The sequence below is a fragment of the Rhinoderma darwinii genome, chromosome 2, assembly GCF_050947455.1.
Source record: "Rhinoderma darwinii isolate aRhiDar2 chromosome 2, aRhiDar2.hap1, whole genome shotgun sequence".
In the NCBI taxonomy this organism is placed as follows: domain Eukaryota; kingdom Metazoa; phylum Chordata; class Amphibia; order Anura; family Rhinodermatidae; genus Rhinoderma; species Rhinoderma darwinii.
The window spans coordinates 46012228-46025176 of NC_134688.1; the positions used below are offsets into that span (position 1 = coordinate 46012228).

The 12949-nt window shown below is 47.0% G+C and overlaps 1 long non-coding RNA gene across 1 annotated transcript; it reads right to left on the minus strand.

Moving 5' to 3' along the window:
- Positions 1-3524: 3524 nt before the first annotated feature.
- LOC142740526 (uncharacterized) lies at positions 3525-7659 on the minus strand. Its single transcript, XR_012880755.1, has 6 exons — positions 7587-7659; positions 6707-6771; positions 6174-6305; positions 5275-5341; positions 5012-5076; positions 3525-4633 (listed from the first exon to the last, which is right to left on the minus strand). It is a non-coding gene; the product is annotated as an uncharacterized LOC142740526 (long non-coding RNA).
- Positions 7660-12949: the final 5290 nt, after the last annotated feature.

Here is a 12949-nt window from a genome sequence, read left to right on the forward strand (position 1 = left end):
CCACCTCGGATGCGTCAACCTCCACAATAAATGGCTCCTCTTGGTTGGGCTGAATCAGCACGGGGGCCGAGATAAAGCACTTCTTGAGGGTTTCAAAGGCCTGGACGGCCTCAGGGGGCCAATGGAGGACATCAGCACCCTTGCGAGTAAGGTCCGTAAGAGGCTTAGCGACGACCGAGAAGTTGGCAATAAATCTCCTGTAATAGTTGGCGAACCCTAAAAAACACTGTAACGCCTTAAGGGAGGCAGGTTGGACCCATTCCGCCACAGCCTAAACCTTGGCAGGGTCCATGCGGAATTCATAAGAAGTGAGGATTTGCCCTAAAAATGGTATCTCCTGTACCCCAAAGACACATTTTTCAGTCTTAGCAAACAGATTATTCTCCCGAAGGACCTGGAGCACCTTCCTGACATGCTCCACGTGGGAGGACCAGTCCTTGGGAAACACCAGTATGTCATCAAGGTACACAACAAGAAAATTACCCAGGTAATCTCTCAGGATTTCATTAATAAAATTCTGGAAGACAGCAGGGGCATTACACAACCCAAAGGGCATGACCAGGTATTCGAAATGACCCTCGGGTGTGTTGAATGCAGTTTTCCACTCATCCCCCTCTTTGATGCGGATAAGGTTATATGCCCCCCGTAGATCGAACTTAGAAAACCATTGGGCTCCCTGAACCTGATTAAAAAGATCCGGAATCAAAGGAAGTGGGTACTGGTTCCTTACGGTGACCTTATTCAGGTTACGATAATCAATGCACGGCCTAAGACCACCATCCTTCTTCCCCACGAAGAAGAAGCCAGCACCTACAGGAGAAGTAGTGGGGCGAATGAAACCCTTGGCCAGGCATTCTTGGATATACACCCTCATTGCTTCACGTTCAGGACATGAAAGATTAAATATCCTACCCTTAGGAAGCTTGGCACCAGGCACCAAATCGATGGCGCAATCGTAATCTCTATGGGGGGGCAACACCTCAGAGGCCTCCTTAGAAAACACATCGGCGAAGTCCTGAACAAACTCAGGAAGCGTGTATACCTCCTCCCGGGGAGAAATAGAGTTAACAGAAAGACATGACATAAGACATTCACTACCCCATTTGGTGAGATCCCCAGTATTCCAATCAAACGTGGGATTATGCAACTGCAACCAGGGAAGACCTAATACCAGATCAGACGATAATCCCTGCATCACCAGTACAGAGCACTGCTCCAAATGCATGGAGCCAACCAGGAGTTCAAAAACAGGAGTATGCTGAGTAAAATAACCATTAGCAAGGGGAGTTGAGTCGATACCTACTACAGGGATAGGATAAGGTAAATCAATAAAAGGCATCTTTAGAGACATAGCAAATTCCACAGACATGATATTAGCAGATGAGGCAGAATCCACAAAAGCACTGCCCGTGGCAGACCGGCCAGCAAACGAGACCTGAAAGGGAAGCAAAATTTTATTGCGTTTCACATTAACGGGAAATACCTGTGCGCCCAAGTGACCTCCCCGATGATCACTTAGGCGCGGAAGTTTTCCGGCTTCTTATTCTTGCGCCTGGGACAGTGTTCAGTAGATGTTGCATAGGTACCTCCGAGTCCTCCGTGGAGGGGCGAGGAGACGGGACCACGGGGGGGGGGATCGCAGAAAAGTCAGAGGGGAGCACATTGAAGCGTTCAAGCAGATGTTCCCTGAGACGTCGGTCAAGTCGTACTGCTAGGGCCATAACCTGGTCAAGGGAGTCAGAAGAGGGGTAGCTAACCAGCAGATCCTTCAGGGCGTCAGATAATCCTAACCTAAACTGGCACCTTAGGGCCGGATCGTTCCACCGAGAAGCTACGCACCACTTTCTAAAATCAGAACAGTATTCCTCAACCGGTCTCCTACCCTGACGTAAGGTCACCAGCTGACTCTCGGCTAAAGCAGTCCTGTCAGTCTCGTCGTAAATGAGTCCGAGGGCAGAGAAAAAACGATCAACAGAGGAAAGTTCAGGGGCGTCAGGAGCCAAGGAGAAGGCCCACTCTTGGGGCCCTTCCTGGAGTCGGGATATGATGATACCCACCCGCTGGTTCTCGGAACCTGAGGAGTGGGGTTTTAGGCGGAAATACAGTCTGTAACTCTCCCGGAAGGAGAGAAACGTCTTACGGTCCCCTGAGAACCGGTCAGGTAACTTGAGGTCGGGTTCTAGAGGTGAGGTGAGGGGTACTACTAAGGCAGGGTCACCCTGGTTGACCCTCTGGGCCAGGGCCTGGACCTGTAGGGAGAGGCCCTGCATCTGCTGGGTCAGGGTCTCAAGGGGGTCCATGATAGCGTCAGCGTAGGAGAAATGGTAGACTAGGTAGGGGCTTGTAATTATGTAATGGCAGGAAGGAGGTGAAGGGAAAGTGAGCCCTAATCTACCCACCGCCCTGTCCCTGCCTACTTGCAACGACCCGCCCTAGGCGACGGGGTACAACTGGGCGGCGGTCCCTACGCTGTCTAAGTGCACGGGAGAACAAACAGGGAACACGCAAGGGAAGGGGCAGTAGCCACGGAACGCCGCGAGGAAACGGAGCGGTGAATGAGTAGTCAGGACCAGGATGAAGAGGAGTATACCAAAGTGAGCACGGAGAAGGAAGCAAGCCAGGGGCAAAGCAAAGCAGGTTAAGCGGAACTGCAGCAAGGCAGAAGCACGGCAGAAGCAGGCTGGAGCAAGCAGCAGTGAGGCCAGGAATCCAGAAGAATTACAAGCACTGAGGAAGAGAACACGGCAGGTAATAAAGGACAGGGGGCGGAGCTAACTCCGACTGACCAGGCCGCGATAGGCTCTCCCACTCCTGAGCCTGCCACCCTGGTTGGTGGGAGATGGTGTCAGTCGAACAGGTCTGGCCTCAGGTGTGGATTGATTAATCCCAGGAGTATACCTAGACGTAGTACCTGGCAGAGCCCTAACAGGTATCTCCCCGCTCTGCCATTAACTGGTTCCCGACCGCTGGCTGTATTTTTACGGCCAGCGGTCAGGGTCCTTAAAACCCGAGCCATAGACTTTTTACGACTCCGGTTTTAACTTACTGCCCGCGCGATCGGGCTGCTGAATGTCGGGTCTCCGGCTGTCAGTGACTATCCTGTGGATAGGGGATACATGTATTTTGTAGGACACAATGTAGGTCGCATTTTTTTGGGAGGGGGGACGCTGTATGGCGTTCCCTACAGGGGGGGAACGCTGTATGGCGTTCGCTACAGGGGGGGCTGTATGGCGTTCCCTATAGGGGGGGCTGTATGGCGTTCCCTACAGGGTGGGGGCTCTATGGCGTTCTCTACAGGAGGGGGATGTATGGCGTTCCCTACAGGGGGGGTATATGGCGTTCTCTACAGGGGGGCTGTATGGCGTTCTCTACAGGGAGGGCTGTATGGCGTTCTCTACAGGGAGGGCTGTATGGCGTTAGCACTGTCCAATAAATATAAAGTAAACAGAAGAAAATACGGTCCAGCAATCCTCATGACAATGTGATGACTTTATTAGAAAAACATTTTATAAACCACACGGCATGTTGAAGTGATGATACAAGACTGCTTACGCGCTTCGAAAGCCAACTATATTCTTCGCAAATGTACGCCATTTCCTCCAAACAGTCAATTACATCAGAAGTCCAGTTCCTTGTGCTGCATGACTCGTGGACGCCCTATCCGTGGCGATATCCGTGTCCTTTCTACTGCTTCTCACTTGAGTCCTGTAGGCACAAAAAACATTCTGCAAGTATCCATTGTCATCCGTGCCTGCAGATTCTGCTTTAATGATGCAACTCACTCAACTCCTTGTCTATTTCATTGTTTACTGATGCCTCTTTTAGATGCGACAGATGTATTTTTTTTATACTTACCAGCCTGCTTCACAGGCACCATCCCTTTTTATTGGCACCTGATCAATAAGGGGGTCCTGCTCCACCACCATAACACTGCAATACTAAACAAAATCTTCCATAGACATCACAAAAACTAGACAAGCCTTTCCTCCCTTATGTTTCCCAACATTTCCTGGGACAAGTGTGTGTAGGTAGAAATCAACAAACATGTTTCCTGGCCCCAAACTTTACCCCCTCTTTCCAGTAAAGGATTGGCTTTCGGTATCACGCCTCCTCGCTTTTACCTTTTTACTTTATCCTGCGTAAACATTTTTTTCAGCATCTTAAACGTCTTGCCCATTAGCCCATCTATCCCCAACATCAGACCACTTATTATCATCTGACAGATCAGAATCAGACTCAACCAGCTACTGTTGCCTTCTTCTGCTTCTCTTTACATCCAGATGCGCTGCTCCTGTAATTCCAAACATTGTGCCAGTACCCCGTGTTCTAAACATTTTGGCAACCCCAAGGTGTCCCTCTCCCATGTTGAGATTATGAAGCCCTACTGGGATATTGCTGCCTTCATCGACCCTGGATCCCTGCGCAAGGATCCTGGCACTTGGCCCATCATCGTGCCATGTTCCCTCAAATTTTTGCTAGAATGATACCATTGAGGATACCAGCCTTGCTTCCTTGATGCCATTTGCTCCAAACAATCCAGTACACCCCAAGTCCAGGTCCTTGTGCTGCATGACTTGTGGGGGCTCTATACGTGGCAATATCCTGGCACCTTCCATTGCTTTCCGCTTGAGTGCTGTAAATATAAAAACATTCTGCCAGTGTCCATTATCACCTATGCCTGCAGATTATGACTGTGTAATGAAACTCACATAAGTCCTTGTCTATTGCATCCAGGCCTTGACACATCGCAAATGTTCTTGGCAGACCAAAGCTGTCTAAAATCCCCCTACACTCCCTCACCCAATTACCTTACACCTACGTTCAGTCCCAAACCGAGCCATGTGGCCAGCATTTTGGACAAAGATACCCCTAACTTACATTATGCCTATTCCTACCAACTATCCAAGATTCCACACTGCTACGCCTTTCTTGGCATTTTGCCCAATCATTACTTTTTCAATGTACAGAGCTACTGGTGGATACTGTATATAGTAACTAATGATGGACATACCGCATATAGATGAAATATTACTTCAGAGAGTCCCCCTGGCAGCAGGCAGCCGATCTCAAGAAATTCTGGAACAAAAAGTATAAACTGTGAAGATATTATGACGTGTGCTTAGTATGGTTCATCATATCAACAAATATATGTTCAGCCTATTGAAAACATGAGGGAGATTGTTCCCACAGTCTTGTCATGTGTCTCTATAGGAACATTCTGGATGACATCACATTATAGAATTTCTATAGGTTGTTATTTGCTATAATACTTACATATATACAGTGGATCTTCTAGCATGTCGGCTGTCACTGGTGCCACATATTCAGATGTTATAAATGTCTGTAAAATACATAATGGGTTTAATGCACATACATAAAATAACCCCATATCTATAATGAATAATAATATATTTACTTTCACACATTTCATTTTCTATCACAGTGCGAGTCCAATGCCCCTCTGTCACACAAATAACACCAGCAGTATAATGGCACATAATAGTTGGAGGACCCTGGTATAGATTTTGTATCAGGGACCAGGAGCTTATTGTTATTCTTCTATATAATCTTATCCTTAATGGAAAACTTCTAATTTGTCTTTTGTGGAGTCTTTTGGACTGGAGTAGAGAGAGTAGAAAATGGTAAATTGGATTTCTGCATTCGACAGACAAAATAATTATTAAAGGGGTTTTCTGACAGTTTCATAAACCTTAGTCTAAGCCGCATATGGCTAAAAATAACAAATTGTCCCTACTCATTTTTTAAATTCCCTGTGGCTCCTGCGCTGGTGGTTCTGTTGTCTTTAGTTGCTAGGCCACAGCGGTCATGTCCGTGTGGATGGCATGTCACGTGGCAGCTATTGTGTCACATCCAGGGCCGGCCTTAGGTTTATTGGTGACATGTGCAGTATCTGTGACGTCCTCCCCCTTATGATGCACCATGTAGTGTCCAAATAATTTAATCATACAGTGCCCAAATAACATCACCCAGTCAATAAACTAGGGATTGTATCTTTCTGTTTTTTTATATTATAGGTTTGGGCCCTAAATGCCGGATCGGCAGTGTAAGTTGAGGGTGCCCAGGCCATCTATGGTGGTAGTGCCCTCTTCAGAATTGACCAGTAATACACACTATGTGATCATTTAGAGATGCAGTTAATAAAATACACTGACCTTGGACTCTCCTACTGAATACATCCGACTGAATGTAGAACGTTATGTGATGTGAGGTGGAGGGCTCTGCTTAATCTTTGATCTGCCCTCCTGGGACGTGTGGTTATCATTAACTCTTATGAGGAATTAATTCTAGGAGAAAGAAAGACAATGTATTAGGACAAATCTCAATCAATGGCAACATTTCTATCTAGAACAGAGTCCAGTCCCCAACCCAGTGTAAAATTACCAAAGGGGTAAATAGGATGACCGGCTGGGGTCCAGGGATTTGGGGTGGCCCACAGCTCTGGGGCTCCATACGCCCCTGAAATTGGACAAACAATAACGGCGCAGGGAGGAAGCGAAATGTCTGACCCGGTTGGTCGTCTATTAATATGGGGGATAAAAGGACTGAGTCGGGGCTTAGAAAAGGGGGCTTCATTACTGTGGGGCGATACAAAAGGGGCATTCTGACCCAGGACATACAAAAAGTGTCATTCTAACTGTGGAGGGTATTGGTGGATACTGTATATAGTAACTAATAAGAGACGCACCTTGCATAGATGAAATATTGCTTCAGAGAGTCCCCCTGGCAGCAGGCAGCCGATCTTAAGGTGTTCTGGAAAAAACAATAATTGTGTAGTTTTATTTCTCCAGACAGACGTGTGCTCAGTATAGACCACCCAACAATGAAGGAAATGTACATTAGGGCTCATGTACACAGCAACTTCATGTGGACGGACCTGTATGGTGGCGCACAGACTGCAGTACTGGTAATGTAGACACTCTGTGTGCGCTGTGTGCTCCCCCATAAGCCAAATGTGTATTAGGAAATGACATAAATAACAAGTCCCTTATATATTACTAATACCATAATATCTTCTTTATGGAGCATTTCTATAATAATAATAATATAAAGCTGCAGCAAAATCCCAGCGTTTACTTTTGCTACATGTGGATGAGTTTTTGAGACTGTAACTATTCACCTGTAACACTTGTGAATTTTGCCGCGCAGCAAATCTGCAGCGTCTGAATTCAGCTTTATGGCGTAGAATATAGTACTCAAATACTGCAATCATACAGTGCCCAAATAACACTGCCAGACAAGTATTGTCTGCCACACTGTAATGTAATCCATTATCAAGGAATTGTATCTGCATCCTGAGCAGTGCCCTTTACTTTTTTTACATGAAGAGTGGGATTGAGTGTTCAAGCAATGGGTGCCCCAGACATCAAGACCAGTGGCGCCCCATTCATTAGTGACAGGTGATGCACCCAGTGTAACCGCACAGGTCGCACACCCCTAAGACAGGCCCTGGATGAACAACATTGGGGAATTTGTTCCCACAGTCTTGTCATGTGTCTCTATAGGAACATTCTGGATGACATCAGATTATAGAATTTCAATAGGTTGTCATTTGCTATAATACTTACATATATACAGTGTATGTCCTAGCATGTCGGCTGTCACTGGTGCCACATATTCAGATGTCACAAATGTCTGTAAAATACATAATGGAATAAACATAAAATAACCCCATATCTAGAATGAATAATAATATATTTACTTTCACACCTTTCATTTTCTATCACAGGACGAGTCAGACATTGAAAACATTTTGTAATGTTAGTGTAAACCCAGGGAACATAACTATAGGGGTGAAGAGGTTGCAGTCACACCCAGGCCCAGGTGTCCATGACTGACATTAGGGGGGGTCACAATGTGGGCAATTTACAAATGCCAATCCCCAATGCCCCCATCTCCTAGAGGAATCCCGATTTTCGCTGCTAGAAACGCGATGTCAGTGAGAGAAGAACCCAGGCGGAAAGGCAGCTGCTGAGTTGCCCGGCCGCTTCTAAAACACAAGCAGTGGAAGGGAGCCAGCGCAGCGCCCCGTTCCACCTGCTGGAGGGATGCGCCCTATGTAATGGCACAGGTCGTACACCCCTAAGGCCGGCCCTGGCTACTGCTCAGCCTTATTAGGAAAATATACGGTAGCTTTTTAAGACTATTTAATTAAATTAAATTAGACATGTAGTGTCCTGACAATACCATAGAGGAGTATTGTTTACATTGTAATGCATTGAACATAATGTTATATGTTGTGTTATGCTGCCACCTAGTGATGCAAATCTATTTTTCCAGCCTGTAAAGGGTGTGGCTGGAGAGGAGGGTCTGAGGCAGTTCCCATGAGGCTTTGCAGCAGAAAGTTGTAGAGGAGTCGGTTCCAGGAGAGGAACGAGGGAAGACAGCCTGTGAGGAGAGCTGAGATAATACTGGGCCTCACAGCATATTTAGTTCAGAAAGCTTCTGGCCTGAACTAGAAATTAATACAGGGAAACAAACCTGCGTAAAGAGAAGGAAAGCAAGAGAGAAGAAAGTTCATTTTGCTGCTTGCAGATAGGAAACTGTCTCAGCCTGACTCATCCCGCCTGCCCTAGCTGGATCATAACTTCTATGTGGAGCCAAGCTGCAGCCTGCAATCTTCCAGTAAAGAAACTGTGAGTTATTATTATACCAAGTTACATCAACGTCTCCTGCGTGTTAATCTGCACTGCACCCACTAACAACAAGGGCACCCCATATCCCATCCACCAGGAGACAGCACCACAGGGTGTGCCCCAGGGGGAATCAACAACTACCACCCATACATATGCAGATCCCCCTCCTTCACTGTGCCAGCTCCGCAGGAGTGTGAGAGGACTACAGCCACCGTGAGTACTACAACTCCCAACATTGGTCTCCGCACTTTCCCTCATCCCCATCGGGCTGTTGCACATAAATTGGCGTCACGAACAGGATGAATATACCTCTGTGCCTGCTAAAGAGACTTTATTGTTGCAAGAAATTATCACCAGCACATGTGGGGTTAAGCAGCCATCTTGGAAAGACTGTGTTACTTATGGAACTTGTGATAGAAATTGCTGTACTGACAGTGAATGTGATTAGAGACTTTTACATTGAATTGATCATTGTTTTAGCAGAAGAAAAGTGACATTAGAGACTGTTTGCATTGAATTGTCTGCTGCATCACAACTGCTCTTAGTTCCACCCCCGCTCACTTGAAGGCGGGAAAGCAGAGAATCTGCCCAGCAACAGCAAGGAACCTCATGTTACAGACCACTACAGTGGAACCAAAGTTCCTACCTACTGTTGCAGTGGGGAAGGAGAAACAAGCCGGAACCACCGGAAGTAGATGGGCGCCGCCATCTTGAAAAGTACAGAATCTGAGTCACAGCGGCCGCTTATATTCCAAAAAGACAGAGAAAGAGGTTGCAGCTCCAAAACAGTGAGTACCGCTGAAAGTTTTTACAATTCAGCCCAAGTAAAGATGAACTTGTCGCATCAGTGAGCACAAATAAGAGACTTACTACACATTCTGCTACTGAGCATCTCGTTGCTAGGGGCAACGATAGGAATTTATATTAGAAATGTCTGACGACAGCAATAACGGCTCCCCCAGCCGAGGTGGATCACCCACCACCAGGCATATGATGCCTCTGACCATGCCGTATTATTTTGGAGCACCCTGGCTCCCCCGCTACAAAGGTGAATCACATACCCTGAGAGAATTTAAAGGGAAAATGCTTGCTATGTTCCGGTTATATCCAGTGTCAACAGAACAGAAGGTGGAAATTCTCATTGGCCAGCTAGGGGGCGCTGCATTGAGAGAGGTAAAGTCATGGCCTCATTCAGAAAGAAAGACAGTAGAACAGATTCTTGAAAGACTACTGGTCACCTTTGAAACCAGGACGGTATCAGAATTGAAAATGCGCTTCTTTAGCAAGAAACAACAGCCCGGTGAGTCCCTTAGAGACTATGCTTTATCCCTACAGGAGGCACTGAGGGCCGTTATAGAAGTGGACCCAAGTGAAGCACAGAATGCAGATAACACACTGCGGGAGCAGTTTATTGAAGGAGCTGAAACAAAGTCTGTGAAAAGTCAACTAAAGATGCTGTCTGCTCAACATCCTGAAAGTACGTTCCTGGATTTTAAAGAATTGTCCATCAGAATCCTGGGGGTAGAACTCAACCAAGAATCAACCAAATTTGCTGTGTGTCCTGCTGACAGTTATGGAGATGCTAAGCTCATGTGTCCTGTGTCTCCAGGAAATACTCTCCTTGCTGCCCAGGGTGCACAAGTACAGATTCCAGATGCAGTGGCTGATTTAAAGGACCAAGTCGCAATCCTGACTAAAAGCTTGGAGAAGGTGTGTCATAAGCTTGAACAGTTAGAGATGCGTCCTCAGCCAGAGTGTGAGTCCCCACAGCATAGGAGTCGTCCTACTGACAGTGCGAGCAAAGGATACTACAGGAGATCTGGAAGATTGCCTACAGACAGGTTTGATACTCATGGAAGGCCCATCTGCAGACACTGCCACAAAAGTGGTCATGTGGAGAGAGAGTGCTGGCGGTCAAAAGAACATCCCTCGTGTGGAAGAACACTAGGTCCAGAAGATCCAAATTGGCTGACCAGGTATGTCGGGCCCCATCCATTAGTCACCATCCACATTAATGGGGTACCCCTTACAGCTCTGCTGGACACTGGTTCGCAAGTCACCACCATACAGAAAGCCATGTTTGAGAAATACTGGAGCAGCGACCTATTGATGCAGCCACCAGAAGTTTGGCTGAATGTTATTGCAAGCAATGGTCAGACAGTACCCCTGCAAGGTTACTGGGAACCCACCGTTCAAGTGGGAGAGACTAACCTAACACAGCAAGGTGTGATCGTAGTAAAGGTCGATGATGAAGATATGCCTCCAGTGGTGCTCGGAATGAACATCCTAAGGAATTGTTATGGGGAAATGCTAGATGCCCTACACCGATCCCTGCCAACAGCTTCACACTCTGCGCAGAAAGTAATCCAACAGACTATTCGTGTGCTGTGCGCTCAGCAGAAGTTTGCCAACGTCAGAGGAGAGATCTGCCGTGCCCGCATTAGAGATGTCCGTCCAGTGATCCTGAAACCCGGTACCGAAACCCTGCTGTGGTGCCATGCTCGCCCAGGGATACGAGGCCAAGACTACCAAGCCTTAGTAGAACCCCTCCATCTTGAAGAACATCCTATGGTGCTTGCTGCAAGAAGTCTAGTGACCGTTTCCCACAGAAAGGTACCCATCCGCCTCTTGAATCTGAGTGACATCCCTGTGGAATTAAAGAAATACTACTCTGTTGCCCAGTTATTACAGGTCACATTCCAAGACATTGTGGAAGTTTCAACAGTTGCTGCCCAACAGTCCACTCAAATACAGAGTACACAAGAAGAGAATTCCTCTACACCATGGTGGTCAGAAATTTGTGTTGGGGATATTGCCACGCCTGCTGAACAAATTGAAGGAGTATTGGAAGTCTCAAGAGAATACCATCAGGCCTTCAGTAAACATCCCCTGGACTTCGGGAAGACCAGCATAATGAAGCACAATATCCCAACTGGCTCTCATCCTCCAATTAAAGAGAGATACCGGCCCATACCACCCACTATGTACCAACCTGTCAAGAAGATGATAAAAGAAATGAAGGATGCCAAGGTGATTCGGGACAGTCACAGCCCTTGGGCTGCACCTATTGTCTTAGTCAAAAAGAAAGATGGCAAGATGCGATTCTGCGTAGACTACCGGAAAATTAACAATATAACCCACAAAGATGCCTATCCTCTACCACGCATAGAAGAGTCCTTGACTGCTTTGGGAAAAGCTGCTTATTTCTCCACCCTGGATTTGACAAGTGGGTACTGGCAGGTACCTATGCCCAGAAGACATTGAGAAGACAGCATTTACCACTCCCATGGGCCTATTTGAATTCAATTGCATGCCCTTTGGACTCTGTAACGCACCTGGAACTTTTCAGAGGTTGATGGAGCGCTGTCTGGGCCACAAGAATTTTGAGACTGTTCTGCTGTATTTGGATGACGTGATCATCTACTCTAAGTCCTATGAAGACCACCTACAACATCTGGCTGAGGTCTTCCAGGTTCTCATTAAGCATGGTCTCAAGGTGAAACCCTCCAAGTGCCATCTGCTGAAGCCACAAGTCAACTACTTGGGACACGTTGTTAGCTCTGAGGGTGTGATGCCTGACCCAGAAAAGATTGCTGTTGTGAAGGATTGGCCTACTCCCACCACAGTAAAAGAGGTGAGAAGTTTCCTGGGATTCGCAGGTTATTACAGGCGCTTTATACCCTATTTCGCCCAGATTGCAAAGCCTCTACAAGAGCTTCTTAGAGGACACTCAAAGGAACATCTGAAAAGACCAATTCCTATTGAATGGACTGAGGATCAAGAGATTGCCTTCCAGCTGCTGAAACAGAAGCTGATTGAGCCACCCATCCTTGGTTATCCAGACTACAGTCAACCTTTCTGCCTCTACACGGATGCCAGCAAGAAAGGTCTTGGAGCCATCCTGACCCAAATGCAAGAGGGAAGAGAACGGGTAATAGCCTTTGGCAGCCGAGGGCTTAAAGGGACTGAACGAAATGACCAAAATTACAGCTCGTTCAAATTGGAGTTCCTTGCGTTAGTGTGGGCTGTAACCGAGAAGTACAAAGACTACCTCGCGGCAACACCATTCGTAGTCTACACAGACAACAACCCCCTTGCACATCTGAACACAGCCAGGCTGGGAGCCCTAGAGCAAAGGTGGGCATCTCGTCTTGCAAACTACGACTTCGTGGTCAAGTACAGAACCGGCAAATCCAATGAGAATGCGGACGCATTATCCCGCCTGCCAACCGATGAAGTACCTGCTCAGAATGAAGAAGACTGGGAAGAAGTAGAAATGCCATCCTTCTACACCC